Source organism: Lathyrus oleraceus, chromosome 1, assembly GCF_024323335.1.
Source record: "Lathyrus oleraceus cultivar Zhongwan6 chromosome 1, CAAS_Psat_ZW6_1.0, whole genome shotgun sequence".
Classification (NCBI taxonomy): domain Eukaryota; kingdom Viridiplantae; phylum Streptophyta; class Magnoliopsida; order Fabales; family Fabaceae; genus Lathyrus; species Lathyrus oleraceus.
Window position 1 is genome coordinate 186,498,473 of NC_066579.1, and position 23,164 is coordinate 186,521,636.

Genomic DNA, 23,164 nt, shown 5'->3' on the forward strand with positions numbered 1-23,164 from the left:
TGGGAAGATAACATGATTAATGACAAGTTTGACTTCATAACTCAACTCTTCATTCCGAACCAACCACAACCACCATGAGACCTATTCTTCGATGATGATTTTGATAAAGAATAGTCTCACCTAGATGTCTAAGTGTGTTTAATTTTATGCTATTTCCTGTCTTCCATAATTTTCAATTATGTAATTTCCTTTTTTGCATTTTAAATTCCTAGAAATTTCAATTAATAAAAAGAGTCATGTTTTTCCATTTTCCTATATGTTTATTTTCCAACATGTTTGCATATTTAAATTACCGCAATGCATATGTACCCTCCTTTTTGATTTTGACAAAGGGGAAGAAGTATAATCTCAGGGAGAGTAGAGTATACTCTATACTTAATTAAGGGGGAGTTTAATTACTAAAAAAAATACTTATCATTTCTTTTACCACCTCACCGAGAGATGTGCTGTATCATCAAACAAAGGGAGAATGTGGAACCTTGTTTTGTAGGTTATTGGGTCAAGGAAACCCTCTTAATGAAGACCATACTTTTGATGATGACAACTAGTCCTTAATGATAAAAACTATAGTCAAGGGTAAAACAATTAAAGATGCAACCAAATTAATAAAGATTGATAAAGTTGATTCTCTTATGATGACATCCATATGGAATGTAACTCAAGTCTCATCTCAAGATCAAGCAAGTATCTACAAGAATGAAGCATCTGACAAGTCTTTAAGTATATGAAGGCCTGCCTTGATACATTTTATTGAATGTACATTGTAAAAGCATAAGGGCTTTCTCGTAAAGTGTATGGATAATCACACACACACGCACACACCCAAACACACATACACACACACACACACACACACACACACACACACACACACACACACAAAACACACACACACACACACACAAAAGTTTTCAAACTTATTTTTCTCAAGAAAACACTTATAAAAATGACTTGAAGTCATGCAAGATGATATGGGAAGTGTCTGAAATTCTATGGGCAAGTTATTTTTCTTGCCAATTGATTGACACTCATGTCCAATCGATTGGACAAATTGAAAAATGCTTCCTAAGCGATTAGGAAAGTGACTTAATGCATGGTAACAACTAAATATATTTTATTACCTTTTTAAACTTAATAATTGATTGATTTTTGGCTAACAAATCGGTTGGAGTTTTATGCCAATCGACTGGCTCATCATTATTAGCCTATAAAAAGATGTCCCTTCCCACATATTTTCATCATCCAGAAACGTGAGATTTCATTCCTCACTTATCATTCTCTTTTTAAAAATATTTTTGTTTACTCTATCTCACTAAATTTTAGCCGTATCGCTTTCTAGAAAGTCATTTTGCTACTGAGGCGTTTGTAATTCTAGAAGGATAGATTTGTAAATTCACCAAGGGAGTTTGTTTTTAACTTGGTTAAATAATTCTTCCATTTAGGAATTATTTATTTGGGTTCGAAGCTAACCCCATGAAAATCTATGGTTGGGGATTATGTGATCAAGTCTCCGTTTAGGTTCAAGATAAGTCCATTGTTAAAATGTCATCGGTTCTTGGTCAACCCGATATAAAACCAAGATTCAGTTCAAGCTCAGTCTGGTGTTAACAAACTTCATTTTTATTGTATAAGGGGGTTCGAGAGTTCAACCTACTAAATTTCTTAAGTTTTATTGGATACTCTCAAGATCAAATCTTGAGAATATGACTAAGTTGTTTTTGACAAAACCTGTATAATTTCTTGTGTCTTCTCTCTTCCCTCAACTCTTACTTTCATCATTTTATTTTCTAAATTTTATTTTTTTCCGCTGCCCAATTCTAAAAATTTTCTAAAATATTTTTTAAACTTTGATTCTGATCCAAAAAGTTTTTCAAACTTAAGTTATTCAGAAACACATAATTCACCCCCTCTCTTGTATGTGAAATCACATGTCCAACATAAATGCGCCCTTTTCCAGAAGAGTTCGAGCTACAGTCAGACATCTTAATGTCTTTCACTTGAAAAACTCAGAATGCTCCTGACACATGCACATACCAGGTCTTTTTAGTGTCTCAAGGGTAAAACACCATTACTTACATTAAATGTTATCGAGCGCTACCATCACTTGACTGATACTTGACATCCTACAACAAACATGCAAGCTACATAGGAGACATCTGGAAAAGGCTTAATGACTCACCCCTAATTGAAAGAGTCATCCCTAACTGAGGGACTCGTCCCTAATTGAGGGACCTACCCTAACTACTAAACTCATCTAAAGGGAATAAATAGCTTAAAACTACGAGGAGAAGGAGCTTAATCACTTTTCTCTTTACAAGTCCTCGTCCTTGAGGGACTGTGTACTAATATATTTGTAAAGGCCCACTATAGGGCGGTATTAGACCAAGCCTTATCAGGTGTCTTCCTCAAAATATACCTACCAGACGTAACCCCCACTCACTAGGTGGCTCGCCCGGATGAGAAACAAAGGGGGTGACATGTACAGAGTCCATAACCGCATGTGTAAGAAGTCTTGGTCACAATTGTCTAAGAAGTAGGTAGTCAACAACTTCCCTAGTCAAAATGAAACAATTATTACCTCTTAGGAGTCCCAAAATCCAAGCCCACATGCCTCTATAAATACCTCAACCTTAGAGTTAAGAAGATATATTCTGAATTCACCACGAAATACCCTAAAAATACAGAGCTTCTCACCATCGTGAGCTATCTTTCACCTCATAGCAAACACCTCAAACAAAGCTTCTCACCACCGTGAGCTTGCCTTAAACCACCACAAATTCTAAAAGCCTTTGGTCATCTCTATCAGCATAGGGGTGCCACACATATGTACTTTTTTTTAGAAAGTACAAGTGTCAATTTATTTTTCAAAAATCTGATATATGATGTAGGGATGTACCAATTTTTTTTGATAAATATGGTATACTTCTTTTGCAATTATATAAAAAACACAAAGGTGTTTTTAGAATTCTTTACAAAAATAACCCACTTTTTCATGGAAATTCCCAAAATACCCCCTGGTTTCAAAAAAAATCCCAAACTACCCCACTTTTAGGAGGACACGTCAATTCAATTGGCGACTCCTCTTAAATGCTTGAATGGAGGCGCCAATTGGATTGGCTAGGGCAGGTGCCCTAGCCAATTGGATTGGCGCCCATGTGTATAAGTTGATAGGAGGCGCTAATTGGATTGACACCTCAGTGTAAAATGCAATTTACTTTGGTAAATGGTATACGTGATAGATAAATTTGAAATAGGATTAATTGATATTAATAAAATTTTCCGTTTACACAAAAAACCTAATGGTGATGACTAGGATCACCTAACCGACCTCCGGTCCCACATCCTCTAGCTACCCTAACCCGTGGCCCTAACCCACGTTGATGATTCAGTACCGGTGTTTGAGCATATGAGGGGCCAAAAGCGTCATTACCAACTACAAGAGAAGGCCTGTTGAGGTAGTCAGACAAGTCGACATAGTCTTCAGTATGCATCAATGGTGTACCATCGCAGTTGAGTTCATGACCCATGCTAGAGAAGTTGGATTGTGGTTGACTCATTGATCGGCGACTGGGACAGTTGAAGGGAGACATGGGTGTGAATGATGCGTCGAGGAAAGGTTGGAAAGGTTGTTGGGGTGTTTGGTAGAGATACGATTGTTGGATGTTTTGGTTTTGTGAGGTTTGGGCTTCTTGGCTATGGTAGGAGGAGGGGCGGTTGGTGTTGAATGATCGTTGGGTGTTCTGGCTAAGGAGACTTTGGTAGGGTGATAGGGTGGATGCAAAGCGATGATGGGTCTCAGGTTGATGGTCAATTTGTTGGTGGTGGTATGGGGTATGCTCTTGGTATTGGGGTTTGGTGTATGACATGTTTTGGTTGTATATTTGTGTGTTGGTTGAATGGAGCATTTGAAGGACAAGGGGTTGTGTGTATCCGGTCTGACACTGTTGTTGGGGGTTTGATATTGAGGTGTCAGGTGTATAAGTCATCTGGCGTGGGTCGTAAAGGTAAATATCCTCAACGATGAACTGAAAACCAACCGATCTATACCAAGCCATATAAGTATGACTTGGTTTTTCTTCCGTTGGCATGACTGCGTCAGTTAACACATGGTTATGGCGGTGCTTCCATTTGCGACACTCCGATCTTGTGAAGCTTTGTCATGGATTGAAGTTCCATTGGTCGTTAACTTTGCGCAGATGCCATTCCTTTAGGCTAGCTGGGGGATTTGGGATGTTTTGGGGCATACCAAACTGCAATTGCACACGATCACTGTTGTGCATCTCCACAGTTGTGAACCGTATTATCGATGTGCATGCAGTCCATACGGCCGTGTCTTCGGCGTTGACCTTATGGTCATGATCCAAATTAAGGTATGGACGCCAAATGAACTAAAATGTGAAAGAAGATAGGATTATAATCTAGGTAGAAGAAGTTAATAAATTATAACGAAATAATTAAGTTATTATCCTTACATCTGTCGGTCGAAGGTGATCCAACAGATTGCGATACTAAGTAATACAGTGTCTTGGACATCTGTTGTAACTCATAACACGTGCAGACCATCTACACCAAAAAGGTAAAAATATTAGTTAGAGATGATAATCTTTAAAGAAGTAAGTAAAGATATAACAATTTAAACAACTTACTTTTGTGCATACGGAAATGTGAAAGGGTTGTTGTTGACGGGTGCTAGGGACGGTAGTCTTGACCAACCCCATGCTTGTAGCAAAACAGCACATCCAGAAAATGTAGATGTATCTTTGTGTGAGTTTTTGCACAAGGAGCTATAGAGATAGGATAGACAAGCAGATCCCCAACTGTAACTTCCTACTCTATTTATATGTCTAAGTAAAGGTAAATACATAATATGCATGCTAGAAGCACTACCTTCGGGAAATAAAAACGAACTAATTAACAACATAATGTAACACCTAATTTTTATTATTCGAGCATCTTCGGTAGAATGCTCATCTAAGTATAAACTATTATAGTACGACTTAAGGTGTGAAAGTAGTATACCTTGACCTCCTACGTTATCATCTAACAAATCAGTCTCCAAGAGATCCATGCAAATTGAATTTGCATAGTTGGTTTTACCATTAACAACCTTACCTTCAATGGGCAGTCCCAAAAGCATGTAGACGTCTTCTAACGTCACAGTACACTCACCGGTTGGGAACCAAAATGTGTGTGTCTCCCGTCGTCATCTTTCGCATAAAGCTAGAATGAATTTGTTATCTACGGACCAAGATAAAATCTTGCTTATATGACAAAAACCGGCGAGTTCAACATAAGGTTGAATCATCAGGTCCATATGGACATATTCGTGGACCCGAGTCTGGAACCTTGATACATCCTATAAAAGAAAGAACAAAAAAGTTGACTAAGTTGGTATGTTAAAATAAAAGGGGGTTGGTGAAGATGAAACTACAAGAAGTTGTTGCAGATGAAAGAAAAAAAGTTAACAAAAGAAAAAAATTACATATGTTGTGATGTTTGCAACCGTTCCTCTATGTGATTCGCCCATTGTGAGGATAGACATTTTGTCGGGGGGTTGGTGCAGATGAAACTAGAAGAAGTTGTTGCAGATGAAATTGTAGAAGAAGTATTATAGAGGAAGTAGTGAGAGTGATGGTGTGGAAGAAGTGTTGATGGCGTGGATGCATTTATAGGCAAATGAACGGGAGCATGAAAAGTTGTGCTTGCATGGTGTCTCCACTTGAATTGGCGCCCATGTACAATTTGTACATGGTGTCGCCATTCAAATTGGCGCCTCCCTAGGGACATGCATGCAAGACCTAGGTCTGATTGCTTGGTTTCGAGGTCTGCATGCATGCTTTGACAAGGTGTCGCCAAATGGATTGGCGCCCATGTGCAAGGAATGAATGGGGGCGCCAATTCATTTGGAGTGTGTGTCTGCATGTCTGACACGTGGCTGTCCTCTCTCTTGCATGCTGAACATGTCACTTCTTAGTAGCTTGCATGGTTGACACATCATTTCGGACTAGCTTGCATGTGCGACATGTCATTTCGAACTAGCTAGCATGTGAGACACTTCACTCCCTTATTTAAGTGTCTTACTATCAACATCCAAGACACTTCACTCATATTCATCTGCAGCAAGAAAATAGTTTTCATCTACACAATGTCATCTTCACCAAAATACAGTTTCAACATTCACTGCAACAGTGAAACATACGAGTCTGAGTTATATGGTTTTTATTTTCGAAACACTGATACCATTAGACTCGCGATCAAGAGAAATGCAACCTTCTTGCATTTGAAAAAAAGAATACAATCCTGTATAGGATCGGGTATTGTGTCAAAGATCACGTATCAAAATCCAATATTTTTTTAGAATAGTCAATGCAAGTTTTTCCCGCTTAAGGTACGAGACGATGAAGATGTTGAATAAATGTTTGTTAGTCATGAACATTCAGGATGCAACTGTATTAAGTTTTACATTACTCTTCAACCATGTATACCATCTCAGTAGTCTCAAATAACCAATCAGGATGAATCTGGTGAATTTGATCCACAATGGTCAAATGACGTCAACCCAGAAGCAGAAGCAGAAGTAGACATCGTTGATGAAGAAGAAGAGGAGACCGAGATACAGGTTGATCAAATGCTGAATAACGACATTGAAGATGATGATCAACCACCACCAATACCTCTTAGTCATGTCTACAATCCGCCTCAACATATGACAAATTTGGATTTGCACGTCAATGATATATCCAAAAGTGTTTTCTATAACCCGTATCCACGATCAGAAGACGAATTAAAGGTGGGAGACATGTTTCATACCAACGAAGAATGTGTGCGAGCTATCAAAAAATTCCACATGAAAAACTCCGCTGATTTTACAGTGAAACGCACTGATTCAAGAAAGTATGTTATCGAATGTCGTAACATCCTTTGTAAGTTTTAGTTGGCTGCGTCTTACAAAAAGAAAAACGACTCTTGGGAGATCGCTTAAGTAGACCCGCCTCACAGTTGCATTGCAACTAACGTTGAACAAGATCACCGTAAACTAAGCACTACATTGATATGTCAAGACATTCAGCCGTTGGTTAATAAAGACCCATAAGTGAAGGTGAGTATAATTATATCCCATATCAGAACAACATATAATTATACTCCATCTTACAAGAAAGCCTGGATTGCGAGGACAAAGATTGTTGAACAGGTATTCAACAACTGAGAGGATTCATACAAAGAATTGCCACAATTTTTATGGGAACTAAAAAGATATGTCCCAGGAACTGTGGCAACTATGGAGATATTGCCAACGATGATGCCAGACGGAACCTGTGTTATAGGTAATAGAATCTTTCACCGTCTCTTTTGGGCGTTTGACCCATGCATCAAAGGTTTCGCATTCTGCAAATCTATTATTCAAATTGATGGCACTTGGTTATACGACAAATACAAGGGTACTTTGCTTATGGCGGTTGCATAAAACGGCAACAACAATGTCTTTCCCATTGCCTTTGCTCTGGTTGAAGGTGAAATGGCTAGTGGATGGGGTTTCTTTCTTCGACATCTCAGAACGCATGTGGCTCCACAAGCCAATCTCTATTTGATTTCTGATAGATATGCTGCCATTAAGAGTGCCTACAGCAACCATGACAACGGATGACATGATCCTCCTTCTATCCATATCTATTACATCAGGCACATTGCACAAAACTTCATGTGTGCTATAAAAGATAAGAATCTTCGCAAGAAGGTGGTGAATGCTGGGTATGCTCTAACTCAGCCGTCATCTCGACCGAACATCATTTCCCTAGCATCCTTATCAGTCTTCATTCGCACCCAACCAAAGATATTGTCAAGTCTCTCAATAATTCTAATTTTTTCCCCTTCTGGTATTTTCCCATCTAACCAACGAACCAACTCCCTCTTCAGTTGATCGAACGTAGTGATGTTCCAGAACATCATCAACATTTGAGGTTTGTCTCTCGCATAAATCACCTTTCCGTATCAGCGACGAACACCAAACATGATTGCCAAATGATTAAATGAGATGTGGAACAATGACTCACACAACGCATCTATTTATAACAAAAAAAATTGCATTTTACACTGAGGCGCCAATCCAATTGGCTAGGGCACCTGCCATAGCCAATCCAATTGAATTTGCGCCTCCTCCTAAAAGTGGGGTAGTTTGGGATTTTTTTTGAAACCAGGGGTATTTGGGGAATTTCCTTGAAAAAGTGGGTTATTTTTGTAAAAAAATCGTGTTTTTACTCAATTATCAATGAACGTGATATGGGCTAGTCAAACGATCTAGCAAGTCCATCCCAAAACTAGACACCCATCCAAAACACCCTCATAAAAGATCATGGACAAATGTAGCTTTACCAGAATGTCGCACACCATATTTGAGTTACTTTATCATCCTCCTCGTTGGATCAAATTCAAAGGTCTACTACACTCCCTGCAACACAAACTGAGAGAGGTTTTAACTATCCACCATATATAAACTTGTCTACACACCATAAGAAGTATATTTTTCATTCACTTTTACAAATTTACACCTCTTTGATCTCACTGACTTTAACATTGTAGTGCTTACCTTGCAAGTACGACTCTGCCCCGCCTACCAGAGACCTATACTACAATATCAGATACCTACATCGTTGTATCGATTAACTTCACATACATATCATCAATATTCTGTTCCACACCAAAATAAAACAGTTTCCTTTATTGAATTTTGTATACATACATATTTTTCTTAGCATTTATAGAAGTTTGTAGAGTAAATCATTTTAATATATAAAAAAAAAAAAAATTATACTCCAACCTTATTTATAAGCAGAAGTCTTTTAATTTTTTTCTTTAAATATAAATATAAGTAAATGTCAACAATTCTATAGATATTTAATGTCTTTATTCCAAACTACCACCTTAAGAATTATTTAATATTATTAGTGGATGACAATTTAATAAACGACATATTCGTAATCTTGTTAGTTATTTTACTCCCGTCCTTCCAAAATATAAGCAAAAAATACATATTCTTTTGTCCCAAAATATTAAAAAAAAATAATTGCAAACTGCAATGTTTTACTCTCTCTCTCTTTTTCTCCATAACCAATAACCAATTAAAATTATTTTTTCATCTTTCTATAATTAATTTATAAATTAAACAAAAAAAACTCTTAATTCAAATGGTTATCTTCTTATTTTATAAGTGTGATTTTTTATTTTTCTGTTATATATTAAAACGAAGGTAGGTCATAAAATAAAAAATAAAAAACACTAACCTATTATTCTTAATAAACATAATTTTTTTTAAAAAAGTTTTTCGCCAGAGTAATGCTCAATTGAAGTTAGAATATTTGAAAGTTTTAGGATTGTGGAGGTGGTGTCAAATAAATACAGTAACTCTAACTATTCTAATCAATTATGTTATAACATTTGTTATGGACTGAACTTGACTTGATATTCATTTACAAGACAGATGTCAAATACTATTAGTATATGCTTAAACCTCAATCTAATCTATAATTAATTGGTCTTTAAGAAAAGAATAATTGCCCTAGCATTTTGAATACCAGAGATTTGAAATTTATGCAACATTTCACATCAAGTGCATAAAATTCCAAAATAAAAGATGAAGCAGACTCATTAAATATCACTTGACATATAGCAAAAATAAATTAAAACTACAGTATATATATATATATATATATATATATATATATATATATATATATATATATATATATATATATATATATATATATATATATATATATATATATATATATATATATATATTCTTTTAGAATAATATGATTAAATGATATTTAGTGTAAGCACTCTTATTCTTTATTCACGATCACTATCAGCATAAATTGCTTTACACTATTGGTATACTTCTTCGAATCTAAAATATAAGCAAAAGTTAGTCAAAAAAATTAAAAACTTAAATCCAAAATATGAACAATATACATTAGTTTTTGTGTGCTAATTCTACTTATATTTAAGACTTGAGTAGATGTGTTTGGCTTTAGAATAAGTGATTATATATCTTTTTGACTAATAGAATTGATTATCAGAAAAGTGAAAAGTTTCATAATTTTGAAAATACAAAACGAAGAGGGGACATGGCTAGTCATAGAGTTTGTTGTTTGAGAGTGTAATAAATACTGGGAGAAGTCCTTTTCCTCTGTCAACTTGGTTTATGCATTAAATGGTTGGGCCATCATCTATGAGTGTGGAGGAGACCTAAACAGAAGTGATGTATACACTTGCCATGCTAGCTTGTTCATCAATTAATCAATATTGTCTCTTATGACGACTCTGAAGTTCCATTTTTCTCATAATTGGTTGGCTGCCTTGTTTAATTATGTTATCTCATCTATCTCCAACATGTTATGTGTCTGTTTTCACTTTGTCAATCTAAATAAACACACTAAATTGTATACTTTAATTTGTACAACTAAAATGTATTCTGTTTAATCTTAATAGGCACTTGCATCCACTTGATTCCGACCACTTTTTTCTGCTTTAATAGTCTAGCAAGCCCACAAGTATGATTCTTCAACCATCTTTGATTCCACCTACTTTTAAATGCCTCAATGAAGGTTCATATTTCTGAATTTTGCAACCCTACAACCACATTCAAAGCATAACACCTAAGACAAACATAATTATATCTTTCAGATGCTACAATCTCCCTCCTTACCTTATCTCGAGTCAAACGATAATCAAAGGCTTATGTAACTGTTCCTTCACTACTTCTAGTGTCCATAGTAGGAAAGTCCACCCGAAACCAAGTTTTCTCCATCATAGTTTCTAAAAGTTTCATCCTCAGGTCTATTCTCTTCTTCTCTTAACGAAACTCTATGAAAGTAATACATATGCAATTGATGAACTTCGATCCTTCAGATTTCACTACCAATTGCTCATAAATATTCCTTCCTCCAAGTTTTCTACTACAAAGTACCATGTATGTTTGAAAATTTATTTCTGAAAATGAATACCTAGCAACCAAGTAAGTTGCGTTGACACCAACCTTACCCTAGATACTCAATGATAACATGCATTTTTATCCATTGTCTTTTGCAAAACTCATTAAATTGCTCGGAAACAGCGTCTAGACATTCATCATGCCATGACCTCAAATCCCATAGCTTAATCTTGTTATAAAAGTCTTCACTAGCTAATGATGAATGAACAACAATATGGAAACCTTCTCAAATATATAAACCATATAGTTTAGACCCTTTATCTATGATCAACTCACCATGCGAAATCTTCAATACGCCATGTTCAACTCTAGTGCAGTATCCTAGATCATCAAGCATGCTTAGGATTAAAAATTTCGATTGTGTTCTAAAACATACCTCACGTTATGAAAAAATTCACAATCATTGAACATTTTAAGTCTGATCGTACAAATGCTATGAACATTGCAAGCCTTATTGTCACCAAGCAATACTCCCCACCTTGCTCTAGCTTTAAAGTCTCAAAGTATTCTTTTCTTGGACACATGTGATAAGAGAAATCTGAGTCCATGACCCAACCCTCCCCAGTCTCCAAACTCGACACCAATAATACGCCAACACTTTCATAACTATCCTCATTTGAGGCAACTACAACCTGAACAAAATCATCATTGTACTTCATCCCGGAATAATCCCTCATGAAGTGACCTGTTTTCTAACAATTAAAGCATTTTACCGTTGACTTGTCAAACCTTTTTGATTTGGACATCCCTTTATGCTCACCTCCTCCTCTTGAGATACTCAAACTTTTACCACTATCATTAATCTTCAAATCTTTCATCTTTGCAAATTCTTTGGATCTTACAACCATTTGGACTTCATCCAAAGTAATAGTATATTCCTTACCATAAAGAAGGGCACCCTTAAAGTGCTCAAATGACCTAGGTAATGAGCTCGACAAGAGTAGAACTTTGTCCTCATATTCAATTTTCACTTCAATATTCTTAAGATCATTAATAGTCTTATGAAATTCTCTAAATTTCTCCATTATGGATTTGTTCTCCATCATTCAGAATGATTAGAGTTATTGTTTTAGACACAACCTACGAACCAAAGACTTGGTCATATAATGATTGAAGTTTGGCCTACATCAAAGCCACAATCTTCTTCCTGACGACATCCCTTAGAAATTTATCCACGAGACATAAGATAATGACACTTCTAACCTTATCCACCATCTCAATCTTCTCTTCTTTTGTTAGGCGTGTAGTCATTGATGCCCCACCCTTCAAAGTTTCAATACACTTCTCTTGAGTTAAGCTTCAATATACACTAGTTATGAAATTGATAGAATAATTTAAACCACTTAAACAAAATTATTCAAACTTCAATCACACAAAGAAATTTGATGTGTGGGACAAAGAACAATGACAACCAGACAAATGACCTCAAGCAATAAAAATAATAATATGAGAGAACACAAAAATTTGTTTACCTATTTTGATCAAATTGATCTACGTCTAGGTAGAGAGCAAACACTCCAATTCACTATACTTTAAAAGTTGTTACAAGAGATTATAATGTAGTTACAAGAAAACAGTCTTTAGAGTTTACAAGAACAAATCGTATTTTCTACTCAAGTGTTTCCGAATCTCTCAAGCTCTCAATATAAGAATAAAAAAAATCCAAGGTATTTAAAGTGTGTACCAATTCCTTTGATAACCCCAAAAGGCTAACGATCTCCATTTTCTACTCAAGTGTTTCTCAATCTTTCAATCTATCAATATAAGATTCACACAAACCCAATGTATGTAAAGTGTGAACCAATCCCTTTGATAACCCCAAAAGACTGTTAAAATCCCTAGAATATAACTCTAAAGAATTTTACCTTTTTCTTCTCACTAGGATTTCAGCCTTATTGGATTTGTCTCTTTTAATCACAAATAAGAGAAAAAAACCCGTATTTGTAACTAACAAAACATTAGCGGCCCAAAATATGACTCATTAACAAATGGATCCACGAACAAACTTGAAAAATGTCAGTACCGAAATATGTCATTTTTCATTCTCTTTTCTCACTTGAGATTTTAAGGCATATTATAAAAACACTTTTTATTTAGTAAAATACATGTATGTCTCTCACTATAGAAACAAGATCCTCAAAAAGTTATGGAATTTATATGCATTTCACCAAATAGAAAAGTGAATGTTATAATTTTTTTTAAAATAAACATTTTTTCAAAAAAATTTCCAAAATAACTATATTTAAAAATAAATAAATTAAATTAACCATATGTCAAACAAAAAAAATCGCTGACAAGTGGTGTAGCCAGGCCCATTGACGGATGCATACAACTTTTGTACACAGGCGCTCGCATGCATGGCCCATGCATATAAGTCATTCCACTACACGTGGCGCATGCATGCATCCTCTAGGAGCATGCGCCATAAGCAGTGACTATTGTGTCCAGGAAGGAGTGGTGCCCTATAATTTTTTGGGTGTGTTGGACGAATCAAAAGAGTGGTGCCCTATACTTTTTTTAAACAATAAATACATAAGGATAAAATAAATATTTTGATAAAAAACACATTTAAAGAAAAAATAAAAAACTCTATCTGATTCTTTTGAATAAACAAGCAAATTCCTATCTTTCTCTTCTCCATTAGAATAATAACGAATATAACACGATGATGAAAAATACCTACTAGAAGTATCTTTAGGACCATTCACAATTGACACATATATTTTAGGACTATTTCTTAATAATTCATCTCTTAAGTTATTGCTAAGGTTATTCCATGATCTTGGATCATAAATGTCCAATAAAATAGACTCGTTAGGTTGTCCATCAACAGAAACATGGATATGTTCAGTTTCATTATTATAACCTTCATCATCAAAATTTTCAACTTCATCATCATCTTCATTTTGATTGTTTTCAACCAAAATATTTTGCTCTTCAACAATCCTATTTAGTTGTTCATTCTCTAAACTCTTAGCTTCAAGGTTCAAATTACCTAGATTTGCATAATTTGAAATAGATATTGTATGGTGTTTTCCAATTTTTTTATCTTTTTCGTTTTAGATGACCAGACAATTATTTTTTAGGCAACATTTCAAGCAATCAAAGAGATGAAACAATAATACCTGATGTTGATTTTTAACCTTCAACTTAAAATCTGATCAATTTATTCCAAAAGTCTTTGAACACCAAATCAAACTTGATCTTGAAAAGTGAAAATCAACATGAAAATTAGCATCTTATAAAAGATTTTATTTTTTATTTTTGACTAATAAGTAATAACTATATATATATATATATATATATATATATATATATATATATATATATATATATATATATATATATATATATATATATATATATATATATATATATATATATATATATATATATATATATATATGCTTCATTGATTGTTTGACACTTATTGTAGACACTTATGCTTTTTCAATTTTCTTGTTGAATTGACGGTCGACACTTATTCTTTTTCAGAGAGATGGAGAAATTATAATTAGATTGAGATTTGAGAATTAGAAAGAACACAACTTCATAAACTAGGATAAAGTTCAGTGACTTTTGAGTCTTAATAAAGAGTTATAAATCTGACTTTTCAACGATTCATATTCCATATATCATTATTTTAATTTTAGTGCCCCGATTATTAATTGATTTTATTTTAAGGGAATTAATTGATGTTATTCTACTCTATATTTTATTTAAGGGAAATTACATTCATTTATTAATTTTGACTTTGTAGTGCCCCTATAATTTTGTTAGCAAGTATTTTTCAAAAAAAAAAATTCTAGCAAGTATTTTCATAATAAAAATTTCTCTTTTAATATATATAAGTATTTTTTTTTGATGTCCCTAAAATTATGGTGCCTTGGCCTCCCGCCCCATGAGTCCGTCCTTAGGGCCACCCCTGACTGTGTATAAAATTTGGTATAGCAAGACAACAGAGTAGTCACAGGCAGTGGCTACTATGTACACAAGTTGTATGCATGCGCCACAGACATTGACTATACAAAAGTTGTATGCGTGCGCCACATGCAATGACTATTGTGTACAAAAGTTGTATGCATGCGTCATAGACAATGACTACTATTATAAAAGTCGTATGCATGTGCCAATGAGTCTGGCTACACCTCTTGTCAGCGAATTATTTTTTATTTGAAATATGGTTAGTTTGATATATATTTTTTATTTTAAAAATATGTTTATTTTAGAATTTATTTTGAAAAACATGGTTGTTTTTTTAAAAAAAGTTGTGAATGTTAGATTGAGTGGTAAGAAGAGATTGTTCCATTGAGAAATGAGCTCCTCTTATAGAATATAACGAATATATTTTTATGATGTGCATACTTACATTTACATTTATATAGGGTTTGGGATAATTTGATGATTAATTTAGACTATTGATGAATTTTCGTTGCGATTTGCGGATTATTGTATGATTCTAATCTCATTGTCATGATATGCAGGGTGTATCAACTAAGGTGTAATGATGTTGTATCTTCGTAGTACACATTTTAACTATCAACTCATTAAAAATCAATTGTATGTACTCCATAAATTGTTCTTTCATTATAAATTATTTACACTAAGAAAATGATATTTAAGTAATCAAGTAATATTTACTTTTTCCATTCATATCTCCTCTTATGGCAGGTCATGTGTCAAATTTCAACAATCTTTTATATATCTAATTCTTTTCAAAATTGACATGTGACATTGTTGTTGCCTTCAACCAGAGCAAAGGCAATGGGAAAGACATTGTTGTTGTCGTCTTGTGCAACCGCCATAAGCAAAGTACCCTTGTATTTGCCGTATAACCAAGTGTCATCAATTTGAATAACAGGTTTGCAGAATGCAAAGCCTTTGATGCATGGGTCAAACACCCAAAAGAGATGGTGAAAGATTCTATTACCTGTAACACAGGTTCTGTCTGGCATCATTACTGGCAATGTCTCCATAATTGCCACAGTTCCTAGGACATATGTTTTTAGTGCCAATAAAAACCGTGATAATTCTTTGTATGAATCCTCCCAGTTGTCGAATACCTGTTCAACAACTTTTGTCCTTGCAATCCAGGCTTTCTTGTAAGATGGAGTATAATTTTATCTTGTTCTGATATGGGATATAATTATACTCACCTTCACTGATGGGTCTTTGTTAACCAGCGGCCGAATGTCTTGACATATCAATGCAGCGTTTAATTTACGGTGATCTTGTTCAACGTTAGTTGCAATGCAACTGTGAGGTGGGTCTATTGAAGTTATCTCCCAAGAGTCATTTTTCTTTTTGTAAGATGCAGCCAATCGAAACTTACAAAGGATGTTACAACATTCAATGACATACCTTCTCGAATCAGTGCGTTTCATTGTAAAATCAACAGAGTTGTTCATGTGGAATTTTTTGATAGCTCGCACACATTCTTCTTTGGTGCAGAACATGTCTCCCACCTTTAACTCGCCTTCTGATCATGGATCCGGGTTATAGAAAATACTGTTGGATGTTTCATCGTCATGCGGATCCATGTTTGTCATATGTTGAGGCGGATTATAGACATGACTAGGGGGTATTGGCGCTGGTTGATCATCATCTTCAATGTCGCTGTTTAACATATGATCGACTTGTATCTCGGTCTCCTCTTCTTCTTTATCAACGACGTTGACTTCTGCTTCTGGATTGACGTCATCTGAGCATTGTGAATCAAATTCACCAGATTTATCCTAACTGGTTATTTGAGACTGCTGAGATGATATACATGGTTGAAGAGTAATATACAACTCAATACAATTGCAGCCTGAATGTTCATGACTAACAAACATGTATTCAACATCTTCATCATCCCGTACCTTAAGCGGGAAAAAATAGCATTGACTGTTTTAAAAAAAATATTGGATTTTGATACGTGATCTTTGACACAATACCCGATCCTATGCAGGATTGTATTCTTTTTTCAAATGCAAGAAGGTTGCATTTCTCTTGATCGTAAGTCGAATGGTATCGGTGTTTCGAAAACAAAATCCATATAACTCAGACACATATGTTTCACCATTGCAGTGAACATTGGCACTATATTTCGGTGAAGAAGACATTGTAATATTTCTGGTGCAGATGAAAATTAATTTCTTGCTGCAGATGAATGTGTGTTGAGTGTTGGATGTTGATAGTAAGACACTTAAATAGGTAAGTGATTTGTCTCACATGAAAGCTAGTCCGAAGTGATGTGTCACACATGCAAGCTAGTCCGAAATGATGTGTCAAACATGCAAACTAGTCTGAAGTGACATGTCCAACATGCAAGAGAGAGGAAAGCCACATGTCACACATGCAAGCACTAGCTCCAAATGAATTGACGCCTCCTTACAATCCTTTCACATGGGCGCCAATCCATTTGGCTACACCATGTCTTGCATGCATGCAGACCTCGTAACCAAGCATTCAGACCTAGGTGTGTCATGCATGTACCTATGGAGGCGCCAATTTGAATGGCGACACCATGTACAAAATGCACATGGGCGGCAATTCATTTGGCTACCACATGCAAACACATTTTTCTATCCTCCAAACTTTTTCCTATAAATTCATCCACACCATCAACACTTCTTCCACATCATCACTCACTACTTCTTCTACAACATCAAATCTTTCATCTGCAACCAACCTCTTTCATCTTCACCAACCGCTTTCATCTCCGACAAGATGTCCATCGTCATAATGGGCGAATCGCACAGAGGAACAGTTGCAAACATAGCAACTTATGTAAGCGTTTTATTGTTTTGTTATTTGTCTAGAGTACCTTTTAATAGAGTATCTTTTAATAACATATCAACTTAGTAAAATATTTTGTTGTTTCTTTTATATGATGTTTCAAGGTTCCGTACTCAGGTCCACGAATATGTCCACATGGACCCGATGATTCAACCTTATGTTGAACTCGCCGATTTTGAATATATAAGAAAAATTATGTCTTGGTCGGTGGATAATAAATTCATTCTTGCTTTATGCGAAAGATGGCGTCCCGAGACACACACATTCTGGTTCTCAACCGGTGAATGTACCGTGACGTTAGAAGACGTCTACATGCTTTTGGGACTGCCTATTGAAGGTAAAGTTGTAAATGGTAAAACCAACTATGCGAATTCAATTTGCATGGACCTCTTGGATACTGATTTGTTAGATGATAACTCAAGAGGTCAAGGTATACTCCTTTCACGCCTTAAGTCATATTATAATAGTTTACATTTAGATGAGCATTCTACCGAAGATGCTCGAATAATAAAAACTAGGTGTTAAATTATGCTTTTAATTGGTTTTTTTTTATTTCCCGAAGGTAGTGGTTCTAGTATGCATATTATGTATTTACCTTTACTAAGACATGTAGATAGAATAGGAAGTTACAGTTGGGGATCCGCTTGTCTGACCTATCTTTATAACTCTTTGTGTAAAAACTCACAGAAAGACACATCTACCTTTTCTGGATGTGCTGTTTTGCTCCAAGAATGGGGTTGGTCAAGACTACCATCCCTAGCACCCGTCAACAACAACCCTTTCACATTCCCGTATGCACAAAAATAAGTTGTTTAAATTGCTATATATTTACTTACTTCTTTAACGATTGTTATCTCTAACTAATATTTTTACCTTTTTGGTGCAGATGATCGGCACGTGGTATGAGTTATAACAGATGTCCTAGACACTGTATTATCCAGTATCGCAATCTGTTGGATCACCTTCGACCGACAGACGTAAGGATAATAACCTCATTATTTCGTTATAATTTGTTAACTTCTTCTACCAAGTTTATAATCCAAGTTACTTTCACATTTCAGTTCATTTGGCGTCCATACCTAAATTTGGATCATGACCATGAAGTCAACGCAGAAGACGCAGCCGTATGGACTTCATGCACACCGATAATAAGATTCACAACTGTGGAGATGCACAACAGTGATCGTGTGAAGTTGCAGTTCGGTATGCTTCAAAATATCCTAGATCCCCCAACAAGCCTAAGAGAATGTCATATGTGCAAAGCTAACGACCAATGGAACTTCAATCCATGGCAAATCTTCGCAAGATTTGAGTGTCGCAATTGGAAGCACCGCCATAACCATGTCTTAACTGACGCAGTGATGCAAAATGAAGAAAACCCAAGTCGTACTTATATGGTTTGGTACAGATCGGTTGGTTTTCAGTTCATCGCCGATGATATGTACCTGTACGACCCACACCAACAAACTTACGCACCAGACACCTCAACATCAAACCCCCAAAAACATTGTCAGACCGGATACACACAATCCCCTGTCCGTCAAACTTTTCGTTCCACAAACACACAAACATACAACCCAAACATGTCATACACCCAACCCCAATACCAAGAGCATACCCCATACCACCACCAACAAATTGATCATCAACCAGAGACCTAACATCTCTTCTCACCCAACACATCACCCTACCAAAGCCGTCTTAGCCATAACACTCAATGATCATTCAACACCAACCGTCATTCCTCCTACCATAGCCAAGAAGCCCAAACCTTACAAAACCGAAACCTTCAACAACCTTATCTCTACCAAACACCCCAACAATCTTTCCAACCTTTCCTCGACACATCATTCATACCCATGTCTCCCTTCAACCGTCCCGGTCACCCACCAATGAGTCAAACACAACCCAACTACTTTGGCATGGGTCATGAACTCACCTATGACGGTACACCTTCGATGCATACTGAAGACTATGCCGATTTGTCTGACTATCTCAACAGGCCATCTCCTGTAGTTGGTAGTGATGCTCCTGGCCCCTCAGATGCTCAAACACCATTGGTGAATCATCAACGCGGGTTAGGGCCACGGGTTCGGGTAGCTAGGGGATGTGGGGCCGGAGGTCGGTTAGGTGATCCCGGTCATCACCATTAGGTTTTTTTTTTTAAACGGGAATTTATATTAATATCAATTGGTCCTATTTCAAAATTATGTATCACGTAGACCGTTTAACAAAAAAATTGCATTTTACACTGAGGTGTCAATCCAATTGGCGCCTCCTTTCAACTGATACACATGGGCGCCAATTGAATTGGCTGCACCATGTGCCCTAGCCAATCCAATTGGCGCATCCACTCTATTTTTAAGAGGAGTCGCCAATTGGATTGACACCTCCTCCTAAAAGTGGGATACTTTGGAATTTTTTTTTTGAAAACATGGTTATTTTGGGAATTTTCTTGAAAAACTGGGTTATATTCGTAAAAAATTCTCATTTTTCAATACTCACCAATTAAATCACAATTAAATATTAGATATGATAATTCTCTCTTTTGATTAAAATTTCAAATCTCTATCACATTTCTTTTCCCCACACTTTCTCACTTTCATTTTATTTTTTTCTCTATTTATTTATTATTACAAAAAATACTAATAATCAATTTTTTAATTTTAATAAAATTAACAATTTATTTTATCTCACGGGCTACTATCAACACAATATCTATTTTATTTTAATCAACCATTGTCTTAATTTGAGAGACAAGATCCTTATTTTTTTTCTCTATTTATTTATTATTACTAAAAATACTAATAACCAATTTTTTTTTTAATTTTAATAAAATTAACAATTTATTTTATCTCAGAGGCTACTATCAACATAATATCTATTTTATTTTAATCAATCATTGTCTTAATTTGAGAGACAAGATTCTTATTTTTAGATATTAATTTTCTTTTTCTTTCTCCATCTCACGATTCTTTTTTTCTTCCTTTTTATATGATTATTTAATACAATTAAATTTATATGATTATTGTTCATTTTACTATTAAGTAAATCATTTTAAATTTTACATGTTTATCTAAATACATTTTATATCGTATGAAATAATTTTTTTATATCACGAGTCATTATCAGCACAATGTCTATTTTATTTTAATCAATAATTTGCCTTGATTTGAAAGACAAAATCCTTATTTCAAAATATCAAAATTTTATTTTTATTTTTCTTTTTCACTTTCCTTCTCACGAGTCATTTTTTTTTTCTTTTTGTATGATTATTGAAGATTTTTTTTAAATAATCATCTTTTTTAAAAAAATTACAAAAATAACCATAATTTAAAAAAAATTACAAAAATGGGCAGTTTTTTGCCCTAAATTACACATGGGTGCCACCCTAGATGGCGCCTACCCTTTAATAGGAGGGCAAGTCGCCACTAGGAGTGGCGCATACTCCTAAATGTTTTTAAATTTTTTTTATTTTGCTTTTTTTTTATAATTTTTTTAATATGTTTTTATTTTTTTTAAATTTTTTAAATTTTTTTAAACTAATTTTAAATTTATTAATTTATGTTTATTATAAATTATATTAATTTATATTAATACATATATATAAATAATATTATTTATAAGATATATATATATATATATATATATATATATATATATATATATATATATATATATATATATATATATTAATTTATATATATTAATTTAGTTTATAACTAAATAATATTATTTATAAATTTTTGGGAGAATTAGGGTTAATCATATTAGGGTTAATTAATCAATTATAATTAGGGTTTATTGATCGGTTATAATTAGAGTTTGGTAGTTATGACCTAATTCAAATCCTAATTCTCCCTAAGACTAATTAATCAAGTGCGACACTAATTAGGGTTAAGTACATTGGTGTACAACCTAGATTTTTTCCTATAAATAAAGTGTTATTTCCTTGCATTTTCTTCACCACTTTTTCCTATCACTTTCTCTCACTACGCCAAAAACTGGAATAGACAACGCACCTTAGAGGACGCTTTCTTAAAAAAGCGCACCTTAGAGGGCGCTTTCTTAAAAAAGCGCACTCTAAAGTGAAGAGAAAAAATAAGGAGCGAACAACTGGAATAGACAGCGCACTTTAGAGGGCGCTTTTGTAACAAAGCGCCCTCTAAAGTGAAGCGAAAAAATAATGAGGAAATGGAGGGACACCAATAGAGGGCGCGTTTATGAAAGCGCCCTCTAAGGGTACCCTTAGAGGGCGCTTTTAAAAAAGCGCTCTCTAAGTCCATGTACATTTCCAGTTTATAAGGCGCTTTTGGAAAGCCTTAGAGAGCGCTTTTAGAAGCGCCCTCTTAGGCCCCCTTTAGAGGACGCTTTTTTTACACAAGCGCCCTCTAAGGTCCCCTTTAGTAAACATTAAAATTATAACATATACTGCATGTCTCTTTATTTTCCCTCTCTATATGCTATTTCGTTTACGTAACTGAGTTTTCTCTCTACTGCGATTACTCTCGTCCTCCGTTCGTTCTCCCTCCCTCACCGTCGTCGTCGCCGTCGCCTTTTTCTGCTGTTGCGTTCACGTTCACTGAGTTATCTGCGTCCACCGTCGCTGTTCACTTTCTTCTCCATCGTTACCGTCACCTTGAAGGTATTTCTCTCAATAGTTTGTATTTTCAGGTGTTTGATTAGGGCATTTTCTAAACTGAGTTTTACATTTTGTGCATTATGTTGATTAATGTTGTTTAGGGCAAACGAGCACTATATGGTGTTCATGAGCACCTTATTGTAAGGTTTTTTATTTCTGATTGAAAACTGATGTCATTTGGAGTGTGTTTGAGCTTGTGCTTGGAAGTTTGATGATTATGGATGCAAGTTTGTTCATGTTCCAAACACCATAAGTTTGCATTGGTCTTTTGTATGCAGTAGGTGTGTGTGAGTTTGTATTCAATAATGATGAAAAAAAGAGAGAGTTTAGATTGTTGTAACATGAGAGAAATGGAAGGTATATGAATGTGTTTTTTGTGTAGCTTCACGAATATGGTCATTGTCTTACTTGGGTCTTATTGAATCATTTCTATATTACAGATAAAATGGCTAGTAACCAAGACGATACCCATGACACGAGTGGATCACGTAACAATGTTGAAAAAGAAATCAAACGAGGATTGACTGTTATGAAGTCAATCATTCGTGCAAGAGACAAGGGTGAAAAATTCGAAGTACATTGGAGTGCTGAAGACCAACTAATTGAGCCTAACGGTTCAATGTTGGCAAGTTACATTGGTTTCCTTGTTCGACAACATATTCCGATTACATGTGATAATTGGAGAAGTCCGGAATTGAAGGTTGGCAAAGAAAAAATATGGTCCGAGATACAGGTACTTACCATATATTGTT